The following is an 11,131-nucleotide window of genomic DNA, read 5'->3' as shown; positions in this document are numbered from 1 at the left end:
CTCAGTGTCTTTGTCTCCACCTACCTTAGATTGAAAAAGAAATAGAGAAAGAAACAAATAGAAGGAAACTATAGTCGGAAGAAGCCTCCATGTAGGAGGTGTGACCTAGCAAATGGTTACCCCCAATTAGCAAATGTTTCAAGAGTTCAATGTGCAATGTGAACTTTGGCTCATCTGCTACCTCCAGTTGAGAGACACCATCAAACATGATAAGGCTACATGAGAATGCACTATGTGCCAGAAGTGATTCGTGGCCTGGCTTGAATGTTTATTATGATCCTCAGTGAGCACATACTCAAGGGCAGTTTACTGCCACCATAACTTCTCTGTGCTCATGTGAACATTGGAAGCAGGTTTTAAGACCTTAGAAAACCCATCTCTAGTGGTACAGGCACTGCTCAGACTAGTACTCTGATGAATGATACCCTACCACCATTGGAAAACACATTATTCTCTACTTCAGGACACTGGCAAAGAGCTACTTGGGTTTAAGGAAACAGGAAACCCATCTACACCCATGAAAGAGTGGTAAGAAACTGGAGGGACAATGTCAGTGAGAAATTCATATTTTTAATACTTAGGATCATCGTCCCATGTTTGAAACCCAGCTAACACTATATCGGCCATTTTTGGTGCTGCCTTTAAGTGATTAGGTATTAAGCATCAAGCTGGGGAAACTTTCTGTAAAGAGCAGGTCTAAAGTTGAGGGCTGAGGAGACATCAAGGCAATATCCAGAAATCAGCCACAACAGAAACATTCTAGAATAACAACAGATAAGGGTCATACTGGAAGATTTAGAGGAGATGCCTCAAAGCCTTCCAAGATGTCAGAAGGACCCAAGTCTCACTTACATCTTATATTACATTTTTACATTTCTCCAGCATGTATGCACATGTGTATGCATGCACACACATACACACAGAATATAAACGAAATGAAAGTATGTCTATATTTGTACATTAATACTTATTTCTAATGTTTTACACATTATGTCAAATATATATTTCATTGTAAACAAGAAAAGAAAGAAAAATCCTATAATAAGAGATCTGTTGAGTAATAGAGGAGGTGTAGATCCAATAAGATAGAACTTTAGAATAACAGGAATGCACACAATCATGAGGGTATTTCCTGTAGAGACATAGAAACTTTAAGGAAAACAAAAGTCCTAGGCCCATGGTTCCTCCATTTCCGTCTGTGAACCTACTGCAAACCTAAGTTTAGTGAATTACTGGGAGTCTGCCTTAAGATCCAGTTTTTCTCTGGAGAAAAAAAAATAAAAAACTCAAAACTGTGAAATGTTACACGCAGCAGAAAACCAGTCTGTGACTATGACACACAAGGAAGGGAATGATCACTTCCATTCTAAAACAGCTACGGGAGAGCACGTGATTAAGCCAGGGTCTTCCGTGATTAAGTTATTTTAGCACTACATCTCAGACTGGTGGACAGCGAAGTGTAGGTTCGGATCTGCCTCTGCCTTCCTACTTCCATGCAAGCAGTTAGGACCCACAGCATCTCCTCTGATGACGTCCACGTAACTCCCTGAGCCTCGATGCAGGGCATGTGATGGAGACATCCCAATTAGGGCTCAGTGCTCTAGAGGCTCTCCCTTTGCACATGTTCCAGTGCTGGTTACTAGTCACTGCAAGAAGAAGATCTCTGTTGAAGGTTCTGGTTTTATAAAGGAGGTTTTACAGCAACCCTTCTTTCGGAGTGAAGGAATGTTTTTAGAAGTCTTGTGCCTGCCCCCTTTTTTAGAGGTTTGACAGCATTCTGCAGCAAATTTGCCAGGACCTGAACTTCTCTTGAGACAATCTCATTGCTACCCTATTCCCATGATCAATTCAGAAGTGTTCATGTCTTTTTACCTATTTTGGTGAATCTAGTGTCACTATAAATTTATACATTTCTTCAAGATTTTCCAATGTACTGGAATGTAACACTCCGAAGCCCTCTGAAATGCCCATGAACATCTCAGCGAGTTTCTTGTCATTAGCATGAATCCTCTCCTTCTTTCTTCTTATTTAACTTTTGAAAGGCAAATTCTTCTTTTTATTGTGATATTTTTCTTGTCTACATTAATTTTCACCCTGATTTTTACTCTTTCTTTTTTAATAATATAGTTTTTAAATGAAAAAGTATAAATGAAAAGCTCAGGGTTCTACATGGACATTCTCACTGCACTGCTCAGATAAAGCTGACACTGCTCACTCCAGTGCATCAGAGAAGATGCTGTGGGGTCCTAACTGCTTACACAAAGGTAGGAAGGCAGGGACAGATCTGAATCTACTCTTCACTGTCCACCAGTCTGAGAGCCTGGTTTAATCCCGTGCTTTCCCTTGATTAAGGGATCATATTCTATCCCTTCTCCCAATGGCACTCAGATCTCTTCTCCTTACCCATCCAACTTCATAACACTTTTCTCTCTTAAAAACAAAACCAAACCAAAACATGAAACCAAAGCAAAGGAAAGGTGTAATTTTAATCTATTAACCTTAAGTGTGATTTAGTCTTATTTTTCTCAGCTCTTTAGATATACCACTGCATCATTTACCTGCTTTCTGTTTTAAAACTTTCAACCTAGGCACTTTCTAACTATACATTTTCCTTCAAAACTTCATTTATGTATCTCAACGTTTGCTTACGGTGTATTTTTTATTCACGTGATTCTAGAAATCTAATTTTTTTCATTCTGATATATTCACTGGGCATCCTTTAATAACAGTAAAATATTTCATCAGGGTAGGAATTCACGACATATCAATCAGATGGAAGGACATGCTATGCTGACTGTACCTTCAGAAGGAAGGGCTAAAACCTATGTTGATTATTGATTAGCCTGTAGAACAATGATCTACGTATTAAAGAGGAGGGAGAAGATTAATAGAAATTTCATTTACACACATCATTTTATTTTGCTTTAGGCTTTCTCTGTACAGCTCTGGTTGGCCTGACACTCACTGTGTAGACAAGGCTAGCCTTAAACCCAGAGAGCCATATTCCTCTGACTCTCAAGTGCTGGGATTAAAAGGGTGAACCATCACACCCTGCTCACTATCTAATTTTGAGTCAAACCTAGGTCTTTGAATAAATGATAGTAAGGTTTCTTCTAGATCCAAGAACTAAATAATAATAATAATAATAATAATAATAACAATAATAATAAGTATATAACTCAGCTATTATTCGGTATACATTGGCTTATTGGAAGTGTCATCATCTTTACAGAGAAAATATTTTCCAATTCGTCAGATAACTCAGTGAACTTTTGAAATACTACCAGTTTTTATGTTTGAGCTGTATGAACAATTGTTTCTCTGCAGTTGTACATAAAATGTTTTTAAACTTAAAATGAGTTAATGTATAATGTACTTCAGTGTGTCATAATGAAGATATGATGTTTTTCTTTTTAAGAATGGAGTGTGTGCCTGTATCTGTGCATAGGTATTTGTGTGTTTTACTTTTGTGTGGGTAGTTTTTTGTAGGTTTTCTCTCTCTTTTTTCTTTTGTAAAAAGAAAGAAAGAAAGGTCATGGGGTTTGGTCTGGAGGTGGGAAGGATCTGGAAGGAATTAGGGGAGAAGAAATTTTTCTTTTTTTTTTTTTCCATTCTTTTTTTTTTTCCATTTTTTATTAGGTATTTAACTCATTTACATTTCCAATGCTATACCAAAAGTCCCCCATATCCACCCACCCCCACTCCCCTGCCCACCCACTCCCCCTTTTTGGCCCTGGTATTCCCCTGTACTGGGGCATATAAAGTTTGCAAGTCCAATGGGCCTCTCTTTCCAGTGATGGCCGACTAGGCCATCTTTTGATATATATGCAGCTAGAGTCAAGAGCTCCGGGGTACTGGTTAGCTCATAATGTTGTTCCACCTATAGGGTTGCAGATCCCTTTAGCTCCTTGGCTACTTTCTCTAGCTCCTCCATTGGGAGCCCTATGATCCATCCATTAGCTGACTGTGAGCATCCACTTCTGTGTTTGCTGGGCCCCGGCATAGTCTCACAAGAGACAGCTACATCTGCGTCCTTTCAATAAAATCTTGCTAGTGTATGCAATGGTGTCAGCGTTTGGATGCTGATTATGGGGTGGATCCCTGGCTATGGCAGTCTCTACATGGTCCATCCTTTCATCTCAGCTCCAAACTCCGTCTCTGTAACTCCTTCCATGGGTGTTTTGTTCCCAAATCTAAGGAGGGGCATAGTGTCCACACTTCAGTCTTCATTCTCCTTGAGTTTCATGTGTTTAGCAAATTATATCTTATATCTTGGGTATCCTAGGTTTGGGGCTAATATCCACTTATCAGTGAATACATATTGTGTGAGTTTCTTTGTGAATGTGTTACCTCACTCAGGATGATGCCCTCCAGGTCCATCCATTTGGCTAGGAATTTCATAAATTCATTCTTTTTAATAGCTGAGTAGTACTCCATTGTGTAGATGTACCACATTTTCTGTATCCATTCCTCTGTTGAGGGGCATCTAGGTTCTTTCCAGCTTCTGGCTATTATAAATAAGGCTGCTATGAACATAGTGGAGCATGTGTCCTTCTTACCTGTTGGGGCATCTTCTGGATATATGCCCAGGAGAGGTATTGCTGGATCCTCCGGTAGTACTATGTCCAGTTTTCTGAGGAACCGCCAGACTGATTTCCAGAGTGGTTGTACAAGCCTGCACTCCCACCAACAATGGAGGAGTGTTCCTCTTTCTCCACATCCTCGCCAGCATCTGCTGTCACCTGAATTTTTGATCTTAGCCATTCTGACTGGTGTGAGGTGGAATCTCAGGGTTGTTTTGATTTGCATTTCCCTGATGATTAAGGACGTTGAACATTTTTTCAAGTGCTTCTCTGCCATTCGGTATTCCTCAGGTGAGAATTCTTTGTTCAGTTCTGAGCCCCATTTTTTAATGGGGTTATTTGATTTTCTGAAGTCCACCTTCTTGAGTTCTTTATATATGTTGGATATTAGTCCCCTATCTGATTTAGGATAGGTAAAGATCCTTTCCCAATCTGTTGGTGGTCTTTTTGTCTTATTGACGGTGTCTTTTGCCTTGCAGAAACTTTGGAGTTTCATTAGGTCCCATTTGTCGATTCTCGATCTTACAGCACAAGCCATTGCTGTTCTGTTCAGGAATTTTTCCCCTGTGCCCATATCTTCAAGGCTTTTCCCCACTTTCTCCTCTATAAGTTTCAGTGTCTCTGGTTTTATGTGAAGTTCCTTGATCCACTTAGATTTGACCTTAGTACAAGGAGATAAGTATGGATCGATTCGCATTCTTCTACACGATAACAACCAGTTGTGCCAGCACCAATTGTTGAAAATGCTGTCTTTCTTCCACTGGATGGTTTTAGCTCCCTTGTCGAAGATCAAGTGACCATAGGTGTGTGGGTTCATTTCTGGATCTTCAATTCTATTCCATTGGTCTACTTGTCTGTCTCTATACCAGTACCATGCAGTTTTTATCACAATTGCTCTGTAGTAAAGCTTTAGGTCTGGCATGGTGATTCCGCCAGAAGTTCTTTTATCCTTGAGAAGACTTTTTGTTATCCTAGGTTTTTTGTTATTCCAGACAAATTTGCAAATTGCTCCTTCCAATTCGTTGAAGAATTGAGTTGGAATTTTGATGGGGATTGCATTGAATCTGTAGATTGCTTTTGGCAAGATAGCCATTTTTACAATGTTGATCCTGCCAATCCATGAGCATGGGAGATCTTTCCATCTTCTGAGATCTTCTTTAATTTCTTTCTTCAGAGATTTGAAGTTTTTATCATACAGATCTTTCACCTCCTTAGTTAGAGTCACGCCAAGATATTTTATATTATTTGTGACTATTGAGAAGGGTGTTGTTTCCCTAATTTCTTTCTCAGCCTGTTTATTCTTTGTATAGAGAAAGGCCATTGACTTGTTTGAGTTTATTTTATATCCAGCTACTTCACCAAAGCTGTTTATCAGGTTTAGGAGTTCTCTGGTAGAATTTTTAGGGTCACTTATATATACTATCATATCATCTGCAAAAAGTGATATTTTGACTTCCTCTTTTCCAATTTGTATCCCCTTGATCTCCTTTTGTTGTCGAATTGCTCTGGCTAATACTTCAAGTACTATGTTGAAAAGGTAGGGAGAAAGTGGGCAGCCTTGTCTAGTCCCTGATTTTAGTGGGATTGCTTCCAGCTTCTCTCCATTTACTTTGATGTTGGCTACTGGTTTGCTGTAGATTGCTTTTATCATGTTTAGGTATGGGCCTTGAATTCCTGATCTTTCCAAAACTTTTATCATGAATGGGTGTTGGATCTTGTCAAATGCTTTTTCTGCATCTAACGAGATGATCATGTGGTTTTTGTCTTTGAGTTTGTTTATATAATGGATTACATTGATGGATTTTCGTATATTAAACCATCCCTGCATCCCTGGAATAAAACCTACTTGGTCAGGATGGATGATTGCTTTAATGTGTTCTTGGATTCGGTTAGCGAGAATTTTATTGAGGATTTTTGCATCGATATTCATAAGAGAAATTGGTCTGAAGTTCTCTATCTTTGTTGGATCTTTCTGTGGTTTAGGTATCAGAGTAATAGTGGCTTCATAAAATGAGTTGGGTAGAGTACCTTCTACTTCTATTTTGTGAAATAGTTTGTGCAGAATTGGAATTAGATCTTCTTTGAAGGTCTGATAGAACTCTGCACTAAACCCATCTGGTCCTGGGCTTTTTTTGGTTGGGAGACTATTAATAACTGCTTCTATTTCTTTAGGTGATATGGGACTGTTTAGATGGTCAACTTGATCCTGATTCAACTTTGGTACCTGGTATCTGTCCAGAAATTTGTCCATTTCGTCCAGGTTTTCCAGTTTTGTTGAGTATAGCCTTTTGTAGAAGGATCTGATGGTGTTTTGGATTTCTTCAGGATCTGTTGTTATGTCTCCCTTTTCATTTCTGATTTTGTTAATTAGGATTTTGTCCCTGTGCCCTTTAGTGAGTCTAGCTAAGGGTTTATCTATCTTGTTGATTTTCTCAAAGAACCAACTCCTCGTTTGGTTAATTCTTTGAATAGTTCTTCTTGTTTCCACTTGGTTGATTTCACCCCTGAGTTTGATTATTTCCTGCCGTCTACTCCTCTTGGGTGAATTTGCTTCCTTTTTTTCTAGGGCTTTTAGATGTGTTGTCAAGCTGCTAGTATGTGCTGTCTCCCGTTTCTTCTTGGAGGCACTCAGAGCTATGAGTTTCCCTCTTAGAAATGCTTTCATTGTGTCCCATAGGTTTGGGTACGTTGTGGCTTCATTTTCATTAAACTCTAAAAAGTCTTTAATTTCTTTCTTTATTCCTTCCTTGACCAAGGTATCATTGAGAAGAGTGTTATTCAGTTTCCACGTGAATGTTGGCTTTCCGTTATTTATGTTGTTATTGAAGATCAGTCTTAGGCCATGGTGGTCTGATAGGATACATGGGACAATTTCAATATTTTTGTATCTATTGAGGCCTGTTTTGTGACCAATTATATGGTCAATTTTGGAGAAGGTCCCGTGAGGTGCTGAGAAGAAGGTATATCCTTTTGTTTTAGGATAAAATGTTCTGTAGATATCTGTCAGGTCCATTTGTTTCATAACTTCTGTTAGTTTCACTGTGTCCCTGTTTAGTTTCTGTTTCCACGATCTGTCCTTTGAAGAAAGTGGTGTGTTGAAGTCTCCCACTATTATTGTGTGAGGTGCAATGTATGCTTTGAGCTTTACTAAAGTGTCTCTAATGAATGTGGCTGCCCTTGCATTTGGAGCGTAGATATTCAGAATTGAGAGTTCCTCTTGGAGGATTTTACCTTTGATGAGTATGAAGTGTCCCTCCTTGTCTTTTTTGATAACTTTGGGTTGGAAGTCGATTTTATCCGATATTAAAATGGCTACTCCAGCTTGTTTCTTCAGTCCATTTGCTTGGAAAATTGTTTTCCAGCCTTTCACTCTGAGGTAGTGTCTGTCTTTTTCCCTGAGATGGGTTTCCTGTAAGCAGCAGAATGTTGGGTCCTGTTTGTGTAGCCAGTCTGTTAGTCTATGTCTTTTTATTGGGGAATTGAGTCCATTGATATTAAGAGATATTAAGGAAAAGTAATTGTTGCTCCCTTTTATTTTTGTTGTTAGAGTTGGCATTCTGTTCTTGTGGCTGTCTTCTTTTTGGTTTGTTGAATGATTACTTTCTTGGTTGTTCTAGGGCGTGATTTCCGTCCTTGTATTGCTTCTTTTCTGTTATTATCCTTTGAAGGGCTGGATTCGTGGAAAGATATTGTGTGAACTTGGTTTTGTCGTGGAATACTTTGGTTTCTCCATCTATGGTAATTGAGAGTTTGGCCGGGTATAGTAGCCTGGGCTGGCATTTGTGTTCTCTTAGTGTCTGTATAACATCTGTCCAGGCTCTTCTGGCTTTCATAGTCTCTGGTGAAAAGTCTGGTGTAATTCTGATAGGCCTTCCTTTATATGTTACTTGACCTTTCTCCCTTACTGCTTTTAATATTCTATCTTTATTTAGTGCATTTGTTGTTCTGATTATTATGTGTCGGGAGGAATTTCTTTTCTGGTCCAGTCTATTTGGAGTTCTGTATGCTTCTTGTATGATCATGGGCATCTCTTTTTTTATGTTTGGGAAGTTTTCTTCTATTATTTTGTTGAAGATATTAGCTGGCCCTTTAAGTTGAAAATCTTCATTCTCATCAATTCCTATTATCCGTAGGTTTGGTCTTCTCATTGTGTCCTGGATTACCTGGATGTTTTGAGTTAGGATCCTTTTGCATTTTGTATTTTCTTTGACTGTTGTGTCGATGTTCTCTATGGAATCTTCTGCACCTGAGATTCTCTCTTCCATTTCTTGTATTCTGTTGCTGATGCTCGCATCTATGGTTCCAGATCTCTTTCCTAGGGTTTCTATCTCCAGCGTTGCCTCGCTTTGGGTTTTCTTTATTGTGTCTACTTCCCCTTTTAGTTCTAGTATGGTTTTGTTCATTTCCATCACCTGTTTGGCTGTGTTTTCCTGCTTTTCTTTAAGAGCCTGTAACTCTTTAGCAGTGCTCTCCTGTAAATCTTTAAGTGACTTATGAAAGTCCTTCTTGATGTCCTCTATCATCATCATGAGAAATGTTTTTAAATCTGGGTCTAGATTTTCGGTTGTGTTGGGGTGCCCAGGACTAGGTGGGGTGGGAGTGCTGCGTTCTGATGATGGTGAGTGGTCTTGATTTCTGTTAGTAGGATTCTTACGTTTGCCTTTCGCCATCTGGTAATCTCTGAAGCTAGCTGTTTTAGTTGTCACTGTTAAGAGCTTGTTCTTCAGGTGACTCTGTTAGCCTCTATGAGCAGACCTGGAGGGTAGCACTCTCCTTAGTTTCAGTGGGCAGAGTATTCTCTGCAGGCAAGCTCTCTTCTTGCAAGGCAGGTACCCAGATATCTGGTGTTCGAACCAGACTCCTGGCAGAAGTTGTGTTCCACTCACTAGAGGTCTTAGGATCACGTGTGGAATCCTGTGTGGGCCCTTGCGGGTGTCAGGCGACTCAGCTGGCAAGGTAGCCGGGGCTCGAGTGGAGTGGAAGGGGTTTGTGCCCCAGATCAAGCCCGGGTAGCCTGCTTCCCTATGTACCGCAGTCTCAAGTTCCACGCGATTGGATTGGGGTAGGCGCTGTGTTCCACTCACCAGAGGTCTTAGGGTCCCGTGGGGAGTCCCGTGTGGGCCCTTGCGGGTGTTGGGCAAGACTCTGCTGTCAAGGTAGCCCGGGGCTCGAGTCTCGAGTCGAGCGGAAGGGACTTGTGCCCCAGATCAGGCCCGGGTAGCCTGCTTCCCTATGTACCGCAGTCTCAAGTTCCGCGCGATTGGATTGGGGCAGGCACTGTGATCCACTCACCAGAGGTCTTAGGGTCCCGTGGGGAGTCCCGTGTGGACCCTTGCGGGTGTTGGGCAAGACTCTGCTGGCAAGGTAGCCCGGGGCTCGAGTCTCGAGTCGAGCGGAAGGGACTTGTGCCCCAGATCAGGCCCGGGTAGCCTGCTTCCCTATGTACCGCAGTCTCAAGTTCCATGCGATTGGATTGGGGCAGGCACTGTGGTCCACTCACCAGAGGTCTTAGGGTCCCGTGGGGAGTCCCGTGTGGACCCTTGCGGGTGTTGGGCAAGACTCTGCTGGCAAGGTAGCCCGGGGCTCGAGTCTCGAGTCGAGCGGAAGGGCGAGAAGAAATTTTTCAATAAACACACACGAGTGAATATTGTTCAATATTTATTTATTTATTTATTTATTTATTCTCAGCCTCTTCCCTATTCTCCTTCCAGTTCCCCAATCCCACTCCCCCTATTCCATGTCCTTCTCCTCAGAGAAGGTGAGGGCCCCCATAAGTAGCAGCCTTCTCTGGAACATCAAGTTGCAGAAGAACTAGTCACATTCTCTCCCACTAAGGACAAACAAGCAGCCCAGCTAGGGAAAAGAGATCCAAGTGTAGACCACAGAGTCAGAGACAGCCCCAACTCCAATTGTTACGGGACTCACATGAAGACTAAACTGCACATCTGCTACTGATGTGTCAGGGGCCTAGGTCCAGCCCCTGCAAGTTCTTTGTTTTTTGGTTGAGTCTCTGTGAGCCCCCGTTGGGCCAGCTTAGTTGACTCTGTAGATCTTCTCCAGGTGATCTTGACACCTCTGTCTTCCTCAATCTTTCCTCCAACTCTTCCATAAGACTGTCCAAGCTCCACCTCATGTTTGGCTGTGGGTATCTGCATCTGTTTTCATTAGCTGCTGGATGAAGCCTCTCAGAAGACAATTATGTTAAGCTCCCATCTGCAAGCATAACAGAGTATCACTGATAGTGTCAGAAGTTGTCTCTCTCTCCCATGAGATGGGTCTCAAGTTGGGTCGGACACTGGTTGACCATTCCCTCAGTTTCTGCTTCATCTTTATTCCTGCATATCTTGAAGGCAGGAAAAACTTTAGGTTGAAGGTTTTATGGGTAGGTTGGTGTCCCCCTCCTCCCACCAGAAGTTCCACCTGGCTACAGGAGGAATCAATATATCTTACTTCAAGAGATGGTATTCCACCAAATGGGAAAATCTAAACGAAGTAGATGATTTTCTTGATAGCTACCACTTACCAAAGTTATATCAAGATTAGATAAA

Source organism: Mus musculus, chromosome 8 (assembly GCF_000001635.26).
Source record: "Mus musculus strain C57BL/6J chromosome 8, GRCm38.p6 C57BL/6J".
NCBI classification, from domain to species: Eukaryota; Metazoa; Chordata; class Mammalia; order Rodentia; family Muridae; genus Mus; species Mus musculus.
This window is presented reverse-complemented; position numbering follows the sequence as displayed.